Raw genomic sequence first — 25,343 nt, 5'->3', positions numbered from 1 at the left:
AACTTGGAGACAAGAACAATTTACGCGATAACTTTCTGATTACAACTGGGGCTGAGAAATGTTCTCTCGAACTATTTAAAGGAGATTTAAATTTCCGATAGTTGAAGCCGTTGGGAGACTTCCGTTTTGTCTTTAACGGTCTTTTCTGCATAAAGCTGAGTTTACTTATTTTTCCTACGATTTTCGGTAGAATCCCGTGTGAGCGGATATTTCAAGATCCACTGAAGATTACCGGTGTTATGTGCTGGTAGGAAGCTACTTCCATCGCTTCAGCCGGATCCCTAGGCGGAGAGATTAGCCGCAGTCTATCGAGTTATGACGGCAAGGGTCCCGGTTTCGAGTAACGCCTTCAGCGTGATACGCATTATTCAATATAATATAGTCCAGCTCCCCATCCCCCATGAAAAAATCCTGCACACGTCAATATAAGTGTGAGAATAAGAAAGAATTAATAACAGTTTTATTTTAAGGAAAGAAATATGCGTGAGTGTAACTATGTGCATGTAAATCATTCATGAACATAACACAAAAAAAAAACATATTACTGAATATCCACTATAACATAATTTACAATAGTAACTAAGGGGTTGTTTATCTAATGCATATTATTGACATTGAGACTGAAAATACTTCTGAAAGAGATTAAATTGTTAATATTTATAAAAATTTGTCCCTTTGAATGCGAGGAGCATGATTTCGCAGACTTTTCTCTGCATCTAGTGGAACTATTTACTTCGGAATTTTAAATATGGGCATTATCTTAAAAACCAGAGGCATTCGTGATAAAAATATCGTTCACTGATCACACGCCATGTCAAGATGAATAAATAGCCTTCCATACATGGAAAGTGAATTTGCGAAAGTTTCAAGAAATTGATATCATCTCTAGAAATAATGGAAAATATTTTTGTGTTTTTCTTACGAATTTATTTGACATAACGCTGGGCGATTATGTAGAGAGAAGGAATGCATATTTACCCGATATGGATATTACGTAATAGCTTGCGAGCACGAAATGGATTGATTCATGTATTAACACAGTTGATAAGAGTGAAGTTAGACACGTGTTCGATATTTCCTAGTTGAGTATAACAATATTATAAGAACATGAAACTCGATATAATATCTTCTACTTCTCGAAACAGTTTTGTAGTGACTTTTCTTGAAATTCTTGTGACCGAGGCGAATGTACTAAGGCCGAGAATTTTGATCAATCTCTCCATCGAATTTCAGTAAGAATTATAGGATAAATGGCGTCTTATTACATATATAAGCTACATAGGAAATACTCTATGTGATCAAAAGTATCCGGACACACTGCGAAACGTGTGTTTATCATAGAGGGCGACACCGTACTGCCATCTACGTCGTGGAACACATAGGCAGCTAACTCAGTAGTCTGCAGACAGTGTGCGACAGCAGTATGGGATGGTCTGAGTAACTCACAGACTTTCAACGTGATCAGTTAGTTGGGTGCTACTTGTGTAGGAAGTCTGTGTGTGAGATTTCCACCCTCCAAAACATTACTCTGTCAACTGTTTCCAATGTTATAGTGAAGGGACGTGTACAACCCAAAAGCGTGCAGGCCAGCCTCCCATGTTGACCTCCAGAGACCATCGAGTGTTGAAGAGGGTCGTACAGCATTATCGTCAATCATCCATCGCCACCATCACACAGGAATTCCGAACTGCATCAGGATCTACTCCAACCACCATTACTGTTTGGCGCAAGGTGCGGCAATTTGGTTTCCATGGCCGAGCAGCTGCCCATAAATCAAACATCACACAGACAAATGCCAAACGCGGCTTCGTGTGGTGCAAGGAGCGTCGAAACTGGACCATAGAACAGTGGAAAACCATTGTGTGGAGTGATGCATCACAGTACACAATGTGGCTATCCGATGGTAGGGTGTGTGTGTTGAGAAAGCCTGGTGAAGACATCTACCAGCCTGTATAGTGCCGACAGTGAAATTCGGAGGTGGCGGGGTTAGAGTGTGGTCATGTTTCTGCTGGAGGGGGCTTGGCCCCCTTGTTGTTTTACATGGCACTGTCAGAGCACAAGCTTACGTTGGCATTTTAACAGCTTTTATGCTGCCTACCATTGAAGACCAGTTCGGGGATGACCTTTATGTCTTTCAACACGACCGAGCACCCGTCCATACGCCAGGGCTTGTTGGGGAGTGGTTTGACGACAACAACGTCCCACTAATAGACTGGCTTGCGCAGAGTCCTCATTTGAATCCCATAGAACATCTCTCGGATGTTTTGGAATACCGACTTCGTGCTAGACCACACCGGTCCACATCAGTACCTCTTCTCATTTTGGCGCTCTCCGAGGAATGGGCTGCCATTCCTCATGAAACCTTCCGGCACCTGATTGAAAGTAGGCGTGTGAAAGTGAACGCTGTCATCAAGGCTAAGGGTGGGCCAACACTGTATTGACTACCAGTGTTGCCGATGGAGGGTTACCTAAACTTGTACTTTATTTTCAGGTGGGTGTCCGGATACTTTTGACCACATAGAGTATTAATGTTAAGTATTTGGCAATGATCTCAGTTGAGGGATGAGAGGGAATGGTATTCCCCAGTTAGGAGATATTATGCATGAAATCTGCCCACTAACCCCCCAAGGCTCGAAAATCCCCCATTGCAATTTTCACTACGAATGCTATTCTTTACACATTAGCATTATGAAAGTTTAAATATTTTATCAGGTATGGTATAGTTTAGGCAAATGGTTTTAGAAAACACAGAGGTAAATTCAGTCCTGGTGTCAGACTAGGGTGGGTCGTTGGGTGACCGATCTCAATTTAGGTGATACACATCTTCAAGGAGAAATGTATATTCATCAACTTCTATAATTTACGTAATTCAGAAACACTCAGTATATTTACATTGTAAGAAAACCTAAACGCATATACAAAAGAGCTATCGAACTAGTAACACAGAAAATTTAAGCAAGTTTCTATTTCCAAGTTCAAATTTAATGTCGTGTCCATCCATCTAACCTAACTACAAGTTTCTTGTGAATACTCCAATGCATGTAAAATATGAGAACAATGCCATGAAAAGTCAAGTGGAATACAGCCTACTGTCTTCTCGAGTTGGTAAGGTTGGTCAATTTCAGAATAGTGCCCTTCTTTAATCCACAAGGTTGCATACCTTTCGTCAGGATAATCATTGATGACTGGACTTTTAATGGATACCAATGATTTTTCAATTGCTTGTTACGTAATTAGGAAATGGTTTCAATCCTATTTTCTTTGAGAGAGATAAAGACATCCCTGGAAGGGATATTGTTTTGTCGAGGACATTATTTAATGGGAGGGATCCCCGGCATTTCTCCCCGCTAATTCGAACACAGCTTGTAACAACCCCGTCTTTATAACCCAGAAGTTTGTAGTGAGACTACATATGCTTTCCTTCCACACGCACGTCTATGAAATTTTAAATCTACAGTGTCCGTTTTGTTTTAATCTACATATCCTCTAAATAAAGATCGTGTATGGCATCTTAACCCTTAATATTTCTTGCATGCCATTATATTGTTCCGATTGCAATTACAAATATAAAATCGAATATTACTAATACTACTTGTCACTAATTGCTGCAAATAAGGGTCTTATAAAAAAAGGTGTTACAAGAGTTTTGGAATCATTTACGAATTATATTTCTATACTAGAAGGAAACGGAAAATAAATTAGGTATAACTGCAATTATTGTTGCTAAGTAAGGAAATAAAAATTGATTCAACAAATATCAATGTATTTATTTTTATGCATTACCTCAGTAACCACTACATTGTAATGTTTTTTTACAAGGTCAGCTACCTGCATCATTTTGTTGATCCGTAGAAATCTATTTCGAAATCGGCGACTACGTTGCCTAAAGAGAAAAACATTTTTTTTCAAATCGTTAGTCTTGTAGTGTCGTATGTGAATTATTAAAGTAATAGGGGTTCATAAACACTCTACTAATATTATTTAAACTATAATCGTTTTCGTTTTTGCATTTTTTCAAATTACATAAATATTAACGTAAACCTATATTAATACAACCAAGTGAGAATGATGCGAATCAGTTATGTAAAGGAATTTCTGCAGAATAGAAAAAAGTCGTTTGCGAAGGCAGGATATGGACAAGTGAGCTCTTGAAGTTGAAACTGAACTCATTTTCCAACAGAAAATATACAGGGATAACTCTGAATTTATACTGGGAGTGCTTAACATTTCACGATACCATGCTAGGGTCTCGGGTTCGAAGTCCGGTTTAGGCTTTGGTGTTATTTATGAGAGTCCCTTCGGTTGGGTCCTAATTCCGATCAGTCCTAATTGCGAGCAATGCAAAAATCGTCCTAATTGCGAACACAAAGGACTGGAAAACCTGTTTTCAGGGACAAATAAAGGTAGTGAATCTGACAGCCAGCTGCTTTGAATAGCTACTATAGCTAACCTGATCCCTCCAAAGCCACTTCATTCTTTCAGTCTGTCGACGTAATCTGACTTTCATTTGTGTGCTGATGTTTCTAACCTCACTTCCTCAGTGCCAAAAGAGATGTGGAACTGCTTCAACAGGAAGTACCGGACAAGTAATGCAGTGGAGGGATGGAACCACAAAATCAATAGTAGGCCACATACAAGAGTGGAAGACCTCATAAGTAGCTTGAAGGTTCACACATGATGCTTAGGCTGGAAATGAACCTGGAAGGTTTGTTTTTGTTTTTCTTGGATACAAGGATGGCGAGGAGCAAAGCAGATTGGTAATATTCCTAATTTTATAAGAGCACTGTCATATATTTTGAAATTTAAGTAGAAGAACTATTACTTGGCGAAACTCTTTCCAGTTAAGAATCGTGCAGTATGTATTAGCATAAAAAATAGGCCACACTTTTATAAATTAAATATACTTCAGCGACTACTTAAATCACGCTGAATCTTCTATGTTCCAACTGTGACACACAAGGTACTGACTAATTAGTCTCAAATGTGGGCTGAGTCACTTTTAAAAATTCGTAAAACTGACAGAGGAAATGCGAAAACATGTGCTCGCAATTATGGCAGTCCCTTCGAGGTGATATAATGTTATTCCTGTTAAGGCAGCAAGTGTTCGCAACTTGGACTGTTCGCAATTAGGACACATCCCTTCGAGGTGATATAATGTTATTCCTGTTAAGCCAGCAAGTGTTCGCAACTAGGACTGTCCGCAATCAAGACGACCCGTCCCCTCATCTCGTCTTTACGATTAGCCATAAGTGGCAAAACTTTGTAGGACAAAGAAGTGGAATATCCAAAAACTACCGCATTAGCTTGTCAAAATCTTCACTCACAAAAGTCAGATTCCAGGTGACAAGGGGCTTTCAAATCATGATTTATGGTAATTTGAGAGTAGTACAAACATTTATCTTTATGGGACAAGAGAGTTCAAGGCTATGAATATCAAATTAAAAATCAAAGGCTGTGATTGAGCACTAACTTGGAACCCGACTTTGAATCAGTATTTACCCTAATTTAGGAGTGATAACGTTTTGGAACAAGAAAGTGCAAAATTGTACACTTGTCAAAAATACTGAAATTAATATTGCGGGTCCAAAATGGAGCTGGAACATGATCTTTACGTAATCTGGGAGATGTGCGAAACTTTATCTTTGCAAAACAAAAGGGTACAAAAGATGTGCAAAACTGTGTTCATCAAAAGCCTCAAATTGAAAGTCGCGATTGGGCGCTAACATGGAACGTTTCTTTTAATAATGATTCACTGTGAATTGGAAGGGGTCAGGCACGTATCTAGAAATATGTTTCGGGGGGGAGGGGGTCAGAGCTAAGTGTGTCAATAATAGTAATAATAATAATAATGTTTAAATTAAAATATTTCCATGAAATAAAATTAATACTAATTACAATACATAAATTAATATTATATTATTATTACCCGAATAGGTAAAAATACTGTATAACAATAGAGATATAACAGCGCATATTCATTGCGTAGCTTACCTGTAGTTAAGATCGGAATAATTTACATAAAAATAAGTGACCTGACAATGAAATTAATGTCAAATAGATGAATAATTGAATATTTATCGAATAAAAAAATGATGTTATATGTAATTGGAGAAAAGTAAGTTTCTGATTAATATTTTATGCATATTGAGTAGTAGTGTACATAAATCTTGTCTGTAATGTCATTCAAAGCCGTATGATCCCAATATAACACTTGCCTTCTAAAAAGTTCAAAGGAAAATAATAACCATCGAGTATGCAACAAATGCTAATATTTTCATTACTTAATTTTAGTACTTCGTAAGCCTTTGGTGTGGGAGGGGTCTGGACCCTGGACCCCCTAAATATGTCATTCCTCTCCTTCAAAGCCGCATGATCCCAATATAGTCCTTGTCTTCCAATAAGTTCAAAGGAAATTATACAACAAAGCCTAAAATAATATATTTTTCATTATTTAATTTTAGTACGTGATAAATCTGTCGGGGGTTCGGACACCCTGGATCCGCCCTCCTAAATACGTCCTTGGAAGGGCTGTATACCTTTCTTTTGGGGGGAAGAAAGTAGTACAATACTACGGCTTCACTAGAATTTCAATTTTAAACTTGGGTTCAAAGTTTACGGTAATTTGTGAGAGTTGCAAAACTAGTGTAAAAATCTCGGCTAGTCAGAACCATACAATTCACAACATGGTATCCATCATCAACGTAAAACCCAACATTAGCCTGAGATTTTACGTAATTTCTTAGAGATTAGTTTTTTCCTTTTCGAGAGAAAGAGGTGGACAACAAGTGGAAAAGACGGCTTCCACGGCGGAGGATTTAACATGGCGCCCTACGACACCAGGGGTCCCGGGTTCGAGTCCTGGCCTTGGCATGGATGTTCTTTGTGAGTATCTCTTTCATCAATTTTATCATATCATCACCCATCCTCATCTACGGGATTCGTCAAAAGCTTCAGAAAAGCGAATCGAGCTAGTCCATAAACTATAGACTAATCAAAACCCTCTAATTGAAATATCGGAATCCAGCTCCAACATAAAATCACTATTGACACGTGATTTACCCTAATTTATGACGGGAGCGAAACTTTTTCTTTGTGAAAGAAAAAGGTGCAAAACTTGTAATGAAAAATATTCGGGTGACAAATTTGGGACTCAGACTGACATAACTAGATAAATTACTTACCATAATCATTTACACATTTTATAGAAGCCTGACCTTGCCCATTTACTTCAGATGTTGCGCCAGTGCAGTCCGTTCCTACTGGGCAGTTAACCCATCCACATGGGTCGGCATTTCTAGCTGCAATGGAGAGAACGTGTAATTATACTAGACAAATCAGACTGGAAAATAGGCGCATCCTATTGGCCCGACAAGCACAAGGTCAGGCAAAACTGCAGAATTACTCCCTTCTCTTCCTTATCTGCAACAACACTTTTTAGAATTCAACTATTTCAGCTAGCCATTGTGATAGAAAGAGAACATTGGTACACTATTAGCAACCAGTTATATATATCTGACGATGAAACAGCCAAGAAATTGCAACCGGCTGTTAGGAACCATGGCGTCTCATTCATATCTGACATTAAAATACGTAGTAGTGAGTCCGGTAAAAATGTATGTTTTGATGCCTGACTATACATTAGTAACGAATAGAATAAAACTAGTTTTATACCAAGATTACAAAATAAACACTTCCTCTTTTGGAGTTACCGAGATGATTTTGATGTCGAAATATTAAATATTCCATTATTGTAGAACTTGGAACTTTTGTCTGTGTACGGAACTTTAGCTTTGTGTCGGTAGGCCGAACTTACATGGGAGAATTAATACGCCCTCTGGAGAAGAGCATGGATGGGCACAAACAGCACACCCACACACACACACACATCACACACACACAAAGTAAATATTTCGAAAATAGTCACGCATACATGGAATGAATCAAAGGATTCAGCTGATCTCCGTGGCGGAGTGGTTGTCACAATGCGATACGACGCCAGAGGTGCCGGGTTTGAATCACACCCTTCATTTGGTTCTTCTTTGTGAGTGTCCCTTCATCAATTTTATCATATCATCACTCATCCTCATCATCACATTTAGCCAAAAGTAGCAGAAAAGCAACGCTAAGTAACCAAAATGTAATCTACATAGAATTCAGTGGAACAGCACAAAAGTACTAAACAAGGAAACCATTTGCAAACTAAGGATTATCAAAGAAGGCTTCACATCCGAGTGTAGAATTCAAGCAAATATAATCACTTTTCCTTAAACATTACAAATGATAGCATAAATGGACCCCAGGGCGGTCCTCAGCTACTGGTTGGGTCGCTGGTGGCGGATAGCGAATGGCCATCAGATGTGATGGTTAGCTGCAAATGAGGCATAGCCAAATAAGCAGTCCCGGACCAAGGCGGCAGTGCTATCAGGGTCTGGAGAGAGTGATCTTTGGCAGGATCATACCGATTAAAACCCAGAAATACCCAAAGACAGCACTGTGACATGGCGAAGAAGTGCCGCCATTAAATAAGCAGAGCCCCTGCTGTCTTGCAGGGAGAGGAGGGATTCCCAAAGGCTAAGGGAAGGATACCCTGACAGAAAACCAAGGGGTTGGAAAAGTTCAGAAGGCAAAGCAACACCAAACTACCTAGGGGAGTAAACCTTGAATACATCCTGGTCCTCTAGTGTGACGGGCTCACGGAATCTGACCTATGTCAATGATGGAATCATTAACCTAAACCCAAACCCCAATGCAACCCATCCTATCGGTAGCGCTAGTAGCAATGACTGGTATATTACAATGATAAATTTCCCAAATAAACTACCTACAACACCCCAAAATTATTGTTCCAGGAACCTAAAACAAACCCTCATAAATTCCTTAGTTTCACGGTATTCCCCTATTTATTTCCCCATTTATACAAGCACAAAGAATACCCGTAGTGACCCGTGAGAGATGAACATTCCCCCTTTCTGGAAAAGAATGTTAACATTAATACACATACAACTAATCAACTACACACTGCATGAAATTTTTGGGCTGAAACGCAAAAACATAGATCCAAGCTATATATTTTATCAGCATCCAGGACGTATATATATATTAATCACAAGTCTACGGCCGTCGCTTAATGTTACTCAACTAGGCCAATTGCGACACTTTCCAATCAGCATCATTACATTCACCTACACAATGAGTTATGGCTTACGGAAATTTTAAATAAAGGCACGCTGTGCTGTGTGAGTATAGAACTCGCAATACAGTGTCATACCTACTAAAACATATAACAACCTATATGCATTGATTATCCATGGATCATAACACAAAGAAGAACCTAATAGAATTTCAATTTAGACACTCTTATTAAATATATTTACGTAACACAAATATTAGGCCAATAAACTGGTTTTATCAGATGAGGAATTTTTATCCCCTTTACAAAGCTGACATTTTCATATCAATATATTGCCATATTAACTTGGCATCATTTTATATTGAATACCTTTTACAAAATTATACATCGAATGCAAATGCACCGCATATTAATATTTGAAGTAAATTATATTACTGTCCTTTTACATTAATTTTTGACTAGTCAATAATTTTTCCCAAGATGGCTGCGCGACCGTTATGTTCACGCTACGTTTTGCCGTTAGGCGGATTCGCGAATCATGGCCATGAATGAGCTAATAACACACGGATGCTAGCATATTAATCGAAGTGTTGATATATCACTTTTATCCAATTTTCAAGTGCAAACTCCCGATTGTCACTCGGATGGAAGCTAATAAAGTGTACTTACATATCACAACTGTTTCCCACCAAAGTTCGTTACGACTGTTGTTTTCCAAAGTTCGTGACGACTGTTTTCAGCTCAATTATCCATTGTCACTCCAACGTTCACTTCAATGTTCATAGGATATCACACTTCGCAATCTTTAGCGAACAAAACGAGCTAATCTGATTAACTTGTAATCCAGGAATAACTGCGATTACCGTGGTTTCTTCAGGCTCGATAAATCTCAACGCCATTCTCCATGCTTCCTTCCTGACCAGCTCCTTAATCCGTTCCCACTCTCTGATTCCTGAGACACGATTCCGTTCTCCAAACCTCCATTGTTTTTCATATACACCCATGAGTTCTTCGAACCGTTCTTTTACCAGTTCATAGAAGACGATTCAATTCTCCCCAAACTTCAACGTTTTCCTTGGCTCTTGTCCAGATGCATTTCGAAATTCTAATGAAGTTCGTATTTCTCAGATATGTTAGTTTAATTAGACATTAATAATCCTTGAATTAACATAACATTTATAAGCAGCTCACCAAACACAACTTAATTATGCTAATACGATGTCAACCGTCAACTGATGACATCTATTGAGTAATCTTGTTACCAAAGAGCAATTCAGTCAGCCGTACCGTATACAGCTGCCACCTGTGAGCAATTTAATGTACTCGCTAAACTTAATGTCTAAGAACAAGCTTTATGACAACAATCGTCATAATTGGCGCCCAACAAAAGGCCGGACCCAATCCAAACATGACCCCTTTTACAATATCAATCATGACTTAATAATTCACCATACACAGTTACAAATGGAACATGCACAAACACCATATAAATATGGTTAGCGATCATACTCAACTACAAACCTTATTTACATCAAAATTATATTTGCATTGTGAAGATTGAATGAGTTTCCCAGAAGGTGAGAAGTTCATGTCGCACCGGTCACTACATGCTTGAAAACAAGGGAAGAAGATCCGAGGTCATCATCTCGTATGCTGGCTCGCCGCAGAACCGTACCTACTTGGCTAACTTCGCCCGCCGCAGGCAAAATTCCACTTAACCCACAGGAGAATGTTCCAAACCTCAGTCCTCACTACCCCCAACCTCATCTTGATTGCCTTTAATGGCAACACTTTGTGTAATGCTATCTCAAGCAATGACGTAAAAAATTATTTTTACCCCAAGTAAATGTTCAGATTATTCTCCAAAATTTTGCGGGTTTGGTCTACCAAATTGTCAGGAAAATGTTATTGCACAAATCCAATTCTTTATTCGGACTAAATTCAGCAAACTTAACTGAATCCGTGCAGGGAGAATTCACTACAGAACAGAAGATCCATCAAACTTAAAATGACGTCGATCTAATAGGACACGATGAGTATTCATTGCCACCAAAATTATAACTATGATTTTTCGTTATTCACACAGGAATCTAACCCAGATATTTATCATGAGTAAGCCCAAAGGTAAGTTTTTGTAGGACTTATGATTTCATGTTACTATGCAAGATTTTAGAGGAAGTATGTTCGTACCTCTTGAATATTTGCTATAATGGTTATTTCTTACTATAACCCTGGAATTCTATTGAGAAACTCATATTTATAAAGAAGCTCCAAGACGGATTAATGTCAGGATCCAACCATTACTATGTGGCAAACGTCCTCTCGACACTTTACCGTTCTCACATAACCTACGTGTGGAGACATCCTTAGAAGGAAGAACAAATTCGACCTCTAGTGTCCATGATATTCCCCTCGGTTTCCATAGAACGCCACAAATCGTGATTCTTTTCAAGAGAAATTCGTACAATTTTTTTTTTTGAAATTGACAGATCTTACACCTTCAGCAACAGTACATAAGAGAAACTGTCTACTTTGAAAACGAGATTAACCTGTGGCTTATATGAAAGTTAGTCATTTACCCATTAATGATAGCGAAGTTAAATTAAAATTCATCGTTTGCTTCTACCTATTTATCTCCTGCACTCATATGCCCTTGACATATCTAATCCTGAACTACAATTTAGACACATGACCCAACTGAACTGACGTTTCAAAAGTAAATTAACGTTCGAATGATAATTACCCTCAAAATTATTTTAAACACCCGAGAATACATAAGTTATAATAATTGTCCATTTAAATTACATTACCTATAATATTTACATTTATACAAAGCGAAGTTGCTAAAACTGATGAAAGAGTGATGATCGCTCCGATGAACCTCTCAAGGGTTCATCTTTGAGCAATCATACTCATCCGATCGCATCTCATGCCATTTTCTTCTGACATGAGTACGGTGCGATGTGTGTCTCACACTTTGCACAAGAGAAATTCCTAAAAGAAGAAGATGCTTTAAAATTTCTTCCCGCATTTTTGTTCCAGTGTTTTTCCGAGGAGACTTGTTAATTTTTCTCTTCCTAACATGGCTAGGATGGAGAGAAACTCTCATACCAACTGCTCGACTGACTACAGAAGTTTTCTGAGCAGGTGAATCCCTAGAAGCTTTAACTTTTACTCTCATGCGCCACCTATACTTGTCTGGACAACTATTTCCTAGCTTCCTCGAAGAAACAACCAACTTCATACTGGCCTTTCTTACGGACAAGGGAACACGCATTGAGTCATACCAAATGCTACTTCTGGGTTGGATTGCTATATTACTCACAACTGTCTGCAGAGGACATTTCGATGCTGGTTTGATAATGTTACAAACTGAAAGATCTTGAGCTATGGACTCTTCATGCAAGTAATTATCAGCTATGGACAAGGTGGACCTGTTCTGAGTGGATACAGCACGAAGGGGTATGCAATTACGGTTCACTTTACTTACAGAGCACCTCGTATCAACTTGCACCTTGGGAACAACCTGACTCAATGAAAACGAAACGAGAGAACTGCATTCTTCAGAACTACCACCTGATAAAGAATCTTGAAAGCTTGATTTTGGTACAGAAATACCATTGGTACGGAGGTCAACAGGCAATCGCTCTTTCCTGTTACTCGACACTCCAAGGGCACACACCTTGCCTACAAAATGTTTCTCATCACTAACCTTATGATATTTTTGTTCTAAGGTAACACTTTTATCAAGTTTGCTAGTACTCTGTGCATCTTTTTCTGACCCTTCTGCCCTGCTCATACATTCGACCCTATACTGAGAGACTGACAGAGTAAGATCTTGAAGACCCTCACTCATCTTAACAATATCTTTCTGCAAGTCCAGAATACATTTGTTGGTGTCATTTATGTTAGATTGTAGTCCACCCACCAAACTGCTTGCATGAGCTGTAAGTTCTGACTTCAGCGAATCAGCGTTTTCCCTGTTTCTCTCATCACACTGCTTGATGAAAGCAAACAAGGATTCAATTGTAACAGGCTCTTGTTCTGTTCCCATTTTTTTTTTTTTTTTTTTTGTGAAAATTTTATCACCGCAACAACTCTGCCAGTGAGTCTCATAATCTACTGTGACGGGCTCACGGAATCTGACCTATGTCAATGATGGAATCATTAACCTAAACCCAAACCCCAATGCAACCCATCCTATCGGTAGCGCTGGTAGCAATGACTGGTATATTACAATGATAAATTTCCCAAATAAACTACCTACAACACCCCAAAATTATTGTTCCAGGAACCTAAAACAAACCCTCATAAATTCCTTAGTTTCACGGTATTCCCCTATTTATTTCCCCATTTATACAAGCACAAAGAATACCCGTAGTGACCCGTGAGAGATGAACATTCCCCCTTTCTGGAAAAGAATGTTAACATTAATACACATACAACTAATCAACTACACACTGCATGAAATTTTTGGGCTGAAACGCAAAAACATAGATCCAAGCTATATATTTTATTCAGCATCCAGGACGTATATATATATTAATCACAAGTCTACGGCCGTCGCTTAATGTTACTCAACTAGGCCAATTGCGACACTTTCCAATCAGCATCATTACATTCACCTACACAATGAGTTATGGCTTACGGAAATTTTAAATAAAGGCACGCTGTGCTGTGTGAGTATAGAACTCGCAATACAGTGTCATACCTACTAAAACATATAACAACCTATATGCATTGATTATCCATGGATCATAACACAAAGAAGAACCTAATAGAATTTCAATTTAGACACTCTTATTAAATATATTTACGTAACACAAATATTAGGCCAATAAACTGGTTTTATCAGATGAGGAATTTTTATCCCCTTTACAAAGCTGACATTTTCATATCAATATATTGCCATATTAACTTGGCATCATTTTATATTGAATACCTTTTACAAAATTATACATCGAATGCAAATGCACCGCATATTAATATTTGAAGTAAATTATATTACTGTCCTTTTACATTAATTTTTGACTAGTCAATAATTTTTCCCAAGATGGCTGCGCGACCGTTATGTTCACGCTACGTTTTGCCGTTAGGCGGATTCGCGAATCATGGCCATGAATGAGCTAATAACACACGGATGCTAGCATATTAATCGAAGTGTTGATATATCACTTTTATCCAATTTTCAAGTGCAAACTCCCGATTGTCACTCGGATGGAAGCTAATAAAGTGTACTTACATATCACAACTGTTTCCCACCAAAGTTCGTTACGACTGTTGTTTTCCAAAGTTCGTGACGACTGTTTTCAGCTCAATTATCCATTGTCACTCCAACGTTCACTTCAATGTTCATAGGATATCACACTTCGCAATCTTTAGCGAACAAAACGAGCTAATCTGATTAACTTGTAATCCAGGAATAACTGCGATTACCGTGGTTTCTTCAGGCTCGATAAATCTCAACGCCATTCTCCATGCTTCCTTCCTGACCAGCTCCTTAATCCGTTCCCACTCTCTGATTCCTGAGACACGATTCCGTTCTCCAAACCTCCATTGTTTTTCATATACACCCATGAGTTCTTCGAACCGTTCTTTTACCAGTTCATAGAAGACGATTCAATTCTCCCCAAACTTCAACGTTTTCCTTGGCTCTTGTCCAGATGCATTTCGAAATTCTAATGAAGTTCGTATTTCTCAGATATGTTAGTTTAATTAGACATTAATAATCCTTGAATTAACATAACATTTATAAGCAGCTCACCAAACACAACTTAATTATGCTAATACGATGTCAACCGTCAACTGATGACATCTATTGAGTAATCTTGTTACCAAAGAGCAATTCAGTCAGCCGTACCGTATACAGCTGCCACCTGTGAGCAATTTAATGTACTCGCTAAACTTAATGTCTAAGAACAAGCTTTATGACAACAATCGTCATAATTGGCGCCCAACAAAAGGCCGGACCCAATCCAAACATGACCCCTTTTACAATATCAATCATGACTTAATAATTCACCATACACAGTTACAAATGGAACATTATTGACGACCCGGCGAAAGAAAAGACTAATGAGAAGGAAAATGCTCGCAACCTGGAATGTAAGAACATTGAAGAGACCAGGAAAGCTGAGAGAAACAAGAGAAGAAATAGAAAAGTATGGAGTTACAAGAAATACGCTGGAAACTACAAGGAATGATAACGTCTGGAAAAAATATACTGATGTATAGTGGAGGAGAAACTGATAATAATGGTACAGGTTTCCTAATCAAAAAGTCTATCAAACCAAGTATTATTAACTTTACAGCAATTTATGATAGGATGTGCTCAGTCAGTGTTAGAGCAAGATTCTTCAATATCACAATGTTTTGTGAATATGCCCCCACAGAAGAAGCAGAGGATGAGGAGAAAGATGATTTTTACTCAAAATTAGAAGTAGAAGTAAATCATGTACAAAGACACGATGTAAAAATCATACTAGGGGACTTAAACGCCAAAATAGAAAAATAAGAGATGTACGGAAGCATAATTGGGAGAGAAAGCCTGCATGAAGTAAGCAATGATAACGAAATGAGATTGATAGACATTGCAAGCAGTAAGGAAATGGTAATTAAAAGTACTTGGCTCCCACGAAAAGACAAAAAAGGAGACCTGGGTGTCTCCATACGGCCCCACGAAAAACCAAATAGATCATGTTATAATAGACAGGAGACATGCCACAGATATTATAGAGATCAGTAGTTGTAGAGGTGCTGATGGAGACACACACCACCATCTGGTGAGAATCAAGTATAGACAGAAAATTGATGTGAAAAGATCAAAAAAGGAAAGTAGGAACATGAAACATAATGTAGAGGAACTCAGGAATGCCAGAGTAAGAGAGGAATGCCAAGAAAAACTCATGGAGGCACTAGAAACAAAAAAGGAGATATGGGTAAAAGGAAAACTAGAATGTAAGTGAGAAATATTAATAACAGTAATAGGTAATGTAGCAGAGGATACATGGGGAAAGAAACAAAACAAGAAGAGAGAACAGTGGTTTGATGAAGAATGTTCAATACTAATACAGGAGAGAAACGATGCCAGAAATAGGATGCTTTAATTTAGAACAAGACAAGTAGTGGAAGAATATAGAGAAAAGAGGAGAGAATCAGATAAAACATGTAGAGCCAAGAAAAGACAATTTGAGAGAAAGAGAATAGAAGAGTTGGATGAAATGAAAGATAGAAATGAGATACGAAAGTTTTATGAGAGAACAAGAGATCTGAAGAAAGGATACCAACCCAGAGCAGTTTTCTACAAGGATAAAGAAGGGTACCTCATTGGAGACAAAAGAAAGATGATGGAAAGATGGCAGGAGTATTTCTGTGAATTACTTAACGGAACCAATGGGGAGGATAAAGAAGAGGAGAAAAGTGATGAAGAATATAAAGAAATAAGTGAGGAAGAGGAGGAAGAGATAATACCAACTTTTGAAGATGTGAAAGATGTAATAAAGTCTCTAAAGAATAATAAAGCGCCAGGAGATGATGGCATAGAATCGGAGCTGTTGAAATATGGTGGAGAGGGAGTGAAGAAGGCCATATATGAAGTGATAGAAGAAGTTTGGATAAAAGAAGAAATGTCCAGAGACTTTACAATAGGAATAATATGCCCGATACATAAGATAGGGGATATAGCTAAATGTGAAAACTACCGCGGAATAACACTACTGGATGGAACTTATAAAGCATTTGGTAAAATTTTAGCAACAGGATTGGAAGTTGGGATGGATAAAATCATGGGAGATTACCAAGCAGGATTTAGAAAAAATCGCTCTATGATGGGCCAGCTATTTTTACTGCGCCAAGTACTGGAGAAGTTCTATGAGTATACCAAAGAACTTCACCAACTATATGTCGATTTTAAAAAAGCATACGATAGCATGGAAAGAAATAATATCTACAGTATAATGGAAGAGTTTGGAATCCCAAGGAAATTGATAAGACTGACAAAAATTACAATGAAAGCAACGGAATGTAAAGTCAGAGTTGAGCAGGAAATGACAAACATGTTTTAAGTAGAGAAAGGACTGAGACAGGGAGACTCACTTTCTACAATACTATTTAATTTAGCAGTAGAAAAAGTAATCCGACAACTACCAATCGACCCCGGAGGAACAATATTAAATAGACTAACACAAATAGTATCATATGCAGATGATGTACCTTTAATAGCAAGGAATAAGCAAGCTATGGAAGAGAGTTATCAAGTATTAGAAGAGAAAACTCAAGAACTAGGACTGGAAGTGAACACAAATAAAACAAAATTTATGAAGATGGGAGATCAAGTATGACGCAGACGAGAACCTTACATAAGAATAAATGGAAAAGAATATGAATGAGTGGAAGCCTTTAAATATTTGGGCTCAATAATAACAGCAGATAACAAGACAGCTACAGAAATACAGGAAGGATAACAAGTGGAAATCGATGCTATTTATCTTTGCAGAATATGTTTAAATCTAAGAACGTTAGTAGGAACACAAAAATTAAAATATATACAACAATATTAAGACCCATAGTAATGTGTGGTTCAGAAAGTTGGGTCATGTCGGTAAGAGAGGAAGATTGGTTGTTAAGGTGTTAAAGGAAAATACTGAGAAGGATATTTGGAGCGGTAAGAGATAAAGAGGGATTGAGAATGAGAACAAATATGGAAGTACAGGAATTATTTAATCAGCCAGATATTTGTAGTGAAGATCAAACGGGATAGAATACAATGGGCTGGGCATCTTCAGAGGATGGAAGAAGCACGGGTTGGCAAGAAAATATTCAATGGAAAACCGGAAGGCAGAAGAAGAAGAGGTAGGCCCAGGAAAAGATGGATAGAGAACGTGGAAGAGGACGTAAGAAGATTAGGAGTTAAAGGATGGAGAAGAAAAGCAGGGGATCGAGATGAATGAAGAGAGGTAGTCAGGAAGGCCAAAGACCTACATGGACTGTAGCGTCGACCAGTAAGTAGTAAGTAAGAATAAAGCTAGGTTTATTCCAAGATTACAAAATAAACACTTCCTCTTTTGGAATTACCGAGATGATTTTGATGTCGAAATATTAAATATTCCATTATTGTAGAACTTGGAACTTTTGTCTGTGTACGAAACTTTAGCTTTGTGTCGGTAGGCCAAACTTACATGGGATAATTCTTACGCCCTCTGGAGAAGAGCATGGATGGGCACAAACAGCATCCACACACACACACACACACACACACACACACACACACACACACACACACACACACACACACACACACAAAGATGAAGTAAATATTTCGATAATAGTCACGCATACATGGAGTGAATCAAAGGATTCAGCTGATCTCCGTGGCGGAGTGGTTGTCACAATGCGATACGACGCCAGAGGTGCCGGGTTCGAATCACGCCCTTCATTTGGTTCTTCTTTGTGAGTGTTCCTTCATCAAGTTTATCATATCATCACTCATCCTCCTCATCACATTTAGCCAAAAGTAGCAGAAAAGCAACGCTAAGCAACCAAAATGTAATCTACATAGAATTCTGTGGAACAGCACAAAAGTACTAAACAAGGAAACCATTTGCAAACTAAGGATTATCAAAGAAGGCTTCACATCCGAGTGTAGAATTCAAGCAAATATAATCACTTTTCCTTAAATATTACAAATGATAGTATAAATGAACCCCAGGGCGGTCCTCAACTACTGGGCGGGTCGCAGGTGGCGGATAGCGAAAGGTCATCAGATATGGGGCTTAGCTGCGAATAAGGCATAGCCAAGTAAGCAGTCCTGGAGAGAGGCGTCAGTGTTACCAGGGTCTGGAGGGGTTGGCCGGTGGCAGGATCATCTTCATTAAAATCCCATATAAACCCACTGACAACACTGTGAAATGGCGAGGAAGTGCCGCCATCAAATAAGCACATCCCATCGAATACTCGTATAACATTTCCGACGTAGAAATCCTAAGAGAGAATACTGTAACGATCTTGGAGTCACATTTAACAATGCTTTAAATTTCCAGACACACACTGCGCGCATCCTCAGTGAAGCGCACAGGAACCTAGGGTTTGTGATAAGAATGGGTAGCCAGTTTAAGAAAAAAGAAACGTTCTTGCTAATTTACTATACATTTGTCAGATCAAAACTTGAATATGACTCAGTCGTTTGGGACCCGTTATTTATAAAGGAAATCGGAAAAATAGAGAGACTCCAAAATAAATTCTTAAGGTATTTAGTATATAAATTAGATGGCATTTATCTAAAATTCACTTCGGGTGACATCTTACCAAACATACTGAGTGTCCCGTCCCTTGAAAAAATAAGACAGATGCACCAGTTAACCTTCCTTTCCAAACTTGTCAATGGAAAAATTGACTCCTCCGCACTTCTCGCAAAAATAAACTTTTATGTTCCATATTCAAAATTAAGACCCAGAAATGACCTCTTCCAAATTTCACGCGGTAGAACCAGGATGACTGAAACGGATCCCATGAGGAGAATGTGCGCGTTGTACAATATAGTCTCCAATAATACCCCTGACATTGATCTATTTAGACCTAAAAGCAAACATATTATGTGAACCCTGTATATAATAGGTAACCAAATATGTTGTATACTTTATGATATACCACACTTGTATTGTATATTGTTGTTATGTAATGATTATTCTGTTCCGTCTTATACGTAGTTATTTTCTCATTGTCTTTGTTTTCTCTTTCCGATCCTTAATTACTTGTTTTGTCAATAAGTATGTGAACTGAACTCAGTTAACCTCAAAACACAATAACTGGGCATTTGCCTGTAGTGTCTAATAAATAAATAAATAAATAAATATCCTGACAGAAAACTAAGACTAGGAAGGACTCCTAAGGCGTAGCGAAGCCAGCTACCCTAGGGGAGTAAACCCCAATGGAAAATCCTGTTCCCCAAATTTGGGGTTTTGGCGTGGGACAGACCATTCCTCCTTGTAAAAACACCAACAGTTGAGAAGCTTTCAAATCAGAGAGTCGGACTGAAACATTTAAAACGAACAAGCAAGGAAAAGGTTATGAGATTAGGAACATGGAACATATTATCCCTATACAGAACTGGGGCCTTAAGAAACCTTATCGAAGACTTCAGTAATTCAAGCTTGATATTCTTGCATTACAGGAAGTAAGGTGGACTGGGAAGGATGTGTTGGAGCAAAGAGATACACTAATATACTATAGCTGTGAAGAAAGACATGAATTTGGGACAGGGATTTTAATAAAGAAGAAGTTGATAAATCTTGTAATGGATTTTAAGGCAATAGATGACAGAACCTGCATTTTAAGAGTTAGAGGAAAATTTCACAACTAAAGCTTGATAACAACCCACGCACAAACGGATTTAAAACTGAGGATGAAAAGGATGCCTACTATGATAAATTGGAGAGGGCCTATGATTCCTGCTCTCGATATTATATTAAAATAATCCTCGAAGATATTAATGCAAAGGTAGGCCAGGAAACCTGGGCTAGACCAGTGATTGGAACGCATCACGAGAGTAATGATAACGGAATAAAACTGATTTATTTCGCAAATAGACATCAAATAAGCATAGCAGGAACCTTTTATCCTCATAGAGATATACATAAAGCAACATGGAGAACTTCGGATGCTGGGTCAAGTTATTAGATAGCCCCTGTACATTTAGATAGTAAACACAAATCTAAAATTTTAGATGTAGTATGTAGTTTTAGGGGAGCTAATGTGGATAGAGACCACTACCTGGTTATTCCTAAGGTTAAGAACCGAGTATCTTGTATAAAAGGGAGACATTAAAGGAAAAGGACGGAAGGAAAAGGTATGAGCAAAAGATTGCTAACAGGCTGAGGAAATTGAAGGGTGTTATGAATAGTAGTAGCAGTGAGGGATGGACCAACATAAGATACATAATAGCAAAAGGTAGCTGATGAAGAAATAGGGGAAATGAAGAAACAAAACTCTAGTGAATGGTTTGATGGGGAGTGTAGGGAGATAACCAGGCAGAAAAAATAAGCTTATCGAAATATGATACACAGCTACTTTACAAAAACAAAGTTAGAACTATATAAGGAATTGAGGAAGAAATAAAAGAAAATACATAAAAGGAAGAAGAAGGAGTATGGGGAAAATAAGATGAGGCAAGTGGAAGGATTTCATGCAAAACGAGAAAGTAGACGATTCTATAGAAATGTCAATGAAATGAGAGTAGGATTACAAACAGGAGGGAGGATATACTCTCGTATGTAAGGATAAGGAATGGCCAGGAAATTTTAACCAAATGACAGGAACATTATAATGAACTATTGAATGACAAGAACCAGAATGACAATGAAAGAGAGCAAGGACAGAAACAGGATAGGGAAGAAAATTAGAATGCCGCGAAACTACAAATGAATGAACGGGAGAAAGGTTGGGCCTAGCCTTGAAGAACTTAGCAGTGCCATTGCAAAGCTGAACAAAGGGCCAGGATCTGAAAAAAAAACAGCTGAGATAATGAAACTTTAAGGAAAAGATTTCATTGGACGCATGCAAAAGCAAACTTAACACTGGGTACAATTTTTTTCTAATATTCTGTTTCGAAGACTTTCCCCAAAATCTAAATAGAATAATAGATTACTACCAATGTGGCTGTAGAGAGGGAAAATCAACCTCAGATCACATACATAAAATGAGACAGTGCCAAGACAAGAGAATTTGGAATAAATACATATCACCTTTACATAGACTTTAAATCTGGATATGATAACCCAAAAAGACAGAGTTAATCGAAGCCATGAGGGAATTTGACATCCCACAGAAGCTAATAAACTTAATAGAAGAGACCCTTAAAAAGTACGTTGTAGAGTACAAACATATCAGTGCAAATTATGGCAAATGCAGATGATATCGTACTGATAGCCAGAACAATAAGAGCATTACGTGAAGCTGTAGCTAACCTTCTCCCTGCGGCAAGAAAAAACGGGGCTCACAGTAAATGCAGCTAAAACAAATTATTTTGGAAATAACTATAGCGCCTACTAATACTGCAACTTTTGAAGTTAACGGGCTCTCTTTTGAGAGAGTTCGGGAATTTAAATATCTTGGCGCATATATAACGGAGATTAAACACAGGATAAGTATGTCAAATACAAGCTATTTTGGACTCGGAAAACATATGAAGCCTCAGTACATCAGAAGAAAAACAAAAGTTAAACTTTACAAAACGTAAATAAGGCCTATTTTAATGTATGTATGAGAATTATGGATAATAACCAACAAGACTGAGTCAATGATCGGAAGCTTTGAAACGAAGATTCTGAGAAGGATCTAAGGGCCGATATATGAAAATGGATTATGAGAAGAATATATAATATGGAAGTATATCAGCTTTATCAGGATATATAAATTGTGAAGGAAAATAAACTAACACGGCTAAGGTGGTTGGAGCATATATACAGAATGCTGGACAACATGGTGTGTAAGAAGATCACATTTACGAATATGTATGGGAGAAGATAAATAGGAAGACCACCTGTAAGGTGGGTTGATTCGGTGGAAGAGGACCTAAGTGTGCCGGGAATTAAGAGTTTGAGAAGGAAGGTTGTGAATAGAAATGAATGGCAGAAGATTCTGAAGGAGGCCAGGGTCTGTTATGGACTGTACTGCTAGGAAAGAATATGAAGTAGAAGCATAAATGTACCAGAAATTTATGAGCGCACCGAATTGGCAGCAAAATCATAGATCTATCGGTTCGTTCACCTGAAGACGAGAGGAGACTTTCTTTCTAGAAATGTATTGATAGAGTAAGTATAGTCAGAGGCACTACAAACTGTATAATGTGCAGCTAACATTGCATGGTAAGGATAGTTGATCTTTAATTTCAGAAATCGCTTGAACGTCAATGGCGAATAAGTGCCGCCATTCATCAAGCACTGTGCTTGCAGCCTTCAGGGAGGAGAGGTAAGTAAGGAAAGAAAACAATAACGAAAAAAACAAGAGAGCACTCTCCTGGTATAGCGAAGACAGACAGCTAACAGAAATAAATCTAAAAAAATGTAAGTTCTCCATGATGTGGAGTTAGGCACAATGCCATCAACCTTATGTAGTAAAATTTTCATCACTGCGAAGAATCAACTAAAAAGAGCCTGAAGGAAATCAGGATATAATCTCATGCAACATCTGAGAATAGAAGCAATCTAAATGTTGTCTCAAGAAATGCGATGCTGCAAGAAGAAAAGCTTGTAAATCACCTAAGAATTGATACATGTCAAAATTTGAAAGCTAAGTTAAGTGTATTAATTATGAATTGTGAAAAACCAGATGAGCTAATAGCTAAATTATCGCCTTAGCAACGCACAAACAGTTGAATGCCGCAACAAACTCGCAAACATGCAAACAAATTTCGCATGCTGGGTTTTTACTCTTGTGCTCTCCACCCCTACTGACCCGCCAACTAGTTGTTTACTCAGTTGAAGACATCTCTGTTTGAGGATCTTTACGGAAACTTGGAAGGGAGAAGTTTTTTTCCTACACCTAACCAGGGTCTCTCGTTTCGTCATCACCAGCGTCGTCAGCAGTTAAGACGACCCAGGGTTTTCACCGCTAACAAGACATTTTCTTTATTCATAGGAATTAGCAGCATCGAAAAATTAAACAGACTATACGTTAAGGAGGTGCGTTTTCTAGAATAGCGGTGCAATATAAGCTGGTGAAGTCAAGAGACCAAATAAATCCCAAAAGAGGTAACTTAATACAAAATTATTGTGGATATTTACTCTACAATCAAATACAAATCAATACAATACACGGGTACTACGAAAGACTCCGATGTAATTGTAATGGAGATGCTTTACATCATGGGACAAAACACCAAGAAATGATGCTGTGATAACTATTCTCTTGTACGATTTAAATGCAAAACTTTGAAGGAGAAGGCAAATGAAGCAATAACTGGAACTCACACAATTCCTAGAAAAGAAATATTAATAATTAATGAAATAAGCCAAATTAAATATTTTGGATTTAGCAACTATATTTCAATATAAACAATGCATGGAAATTTCCAGGAAAAAGTCAAGTCAATCAGATAGATCACTATTGTGACGATTATGTGGTGAAATACAATAGCTACTTGCTTGGTCTTTTCGAATAGTAATCTCGGCCACGCTTTCCGTGAACAACCTTACCTATGATAGGAAGTGATACAATGATTTGATATGTAATATATATTTGTACTAAGAAGAGCATTATAAAATTAGAAAAGGTCGTCAGGAATGAATAAACATAATTCATGCCTACATGATAACATAGACAGAACCTAATTTGATATTGACTGACGATAATATTTCACAAGCATCTTTGTAATATCTTTGATTTCTGTGTGAGGCATATTATCCAAATATGTTGTGAAAAGCAAGTCAGAAAACGTTCGAAATTTAAGTCACTTTCGCCCATTTATATCGTATATGAATGTGTTCTTTGTGAAAACTGAACACGCTTTCCAATGCTATGACATGTCGGCACTGAAGCATTACCTTCTCAATCTGAAAGCCTGATGGCTTGCTCTGGTCACGTGACTAAGCGTCAGCAACTGGAGGCGAGAAAGCCGCCATGTTTGATTTGCTTCTTTAGAATCAATGTTGGACCTTCTTAGTGAATGTGGAATTGTAATCCAAATTTATAAACTATTTAAGTTTACATGACGTGTAAATATGTTTAAATGTACAAAAGGTATGGTGTATAAGTGTTGTGTGCTCAATTGCAGGGGCAATTATGATGAAAAAGGTAAGAGTAAAGTTCACATTTCTTCAAGATGTTACTGAAAATAAGAAATGTGTTGGGCATTTCCATGTCATTCCTACGAAAAAATGCAAGTTAAGTAACAAAGGTTTCATACTCATAAATAAATAACAGAAATAGTTCATGATGTAAAGATTTCATGTGTCCGGAATAGGCATCTAATACGAGTATACTCTTAGATTTGGTCAATTTTAATCTCTTGTCAACAAGTTTCTTAGAAATATCAAATAATTTATCTAAATCTGAATTACAACGTTAAGATGCGTTGTTGCTTATGATTGCAAAATAATTTGTGGTCAGGTACCCTATTCTACACCCTCGAATTTTGATTTTTTTTCTTTCATTATGAAGGTTATTTGTGAATAAAAAAAACATGGGAGCGCGGAGAGAAGTATTTACGACTGTACAGCCG

At 37.8% G+C, this 25,343-nt stretch overlaps 1 long non-coding RNA gene across 1 annotated transcript in view; it reads right to left on the bottom strand.

Annotated features, from left to right (window-relative positions):
- Positions 1-3,752: 3,752 nt before the first annotated feature.
- Positions 3,753-25,343, bottom strand: part of LOC145987238 (uncharacterized) — a 48,384-nt gene continuing 26,793 nt past the window's right edge. Inside the window, exons 3-4 of the long non-coding RNA XR_014441635.1 lie at positions 7,182-7,298; positions 3,753-3,883 (exon numbers count right to left, since the gene is read on the bottom strand). This is a non-coding gene — a long non-coding RNA (uncharacterized LOC145987238). The remainder of the gene's footprint in view (positions 3,884-7,181; positions 7,299-25,343) is intronic.

This window comes from Lepisma saccharinum, chromosome 4 (assembly GCF_977018435.1).
Source record: "Lepisma saccharinum chromosome 4, izLepSacc3.1, whole genome shotgun sequence".
In the NCBI taxonomy this organism is placed as follows: domain Eukaryota; kingdom Metazoa; phylum Arthropoda; class Insecta; order Zygentoma; family Lepismatidae; genus Lepisma; species Lepisma saccharinum.
Note: the sequence above shows the minus strand (reverse complement) of the source record. Positions and strands in the feature narration are given on the sequence as shown.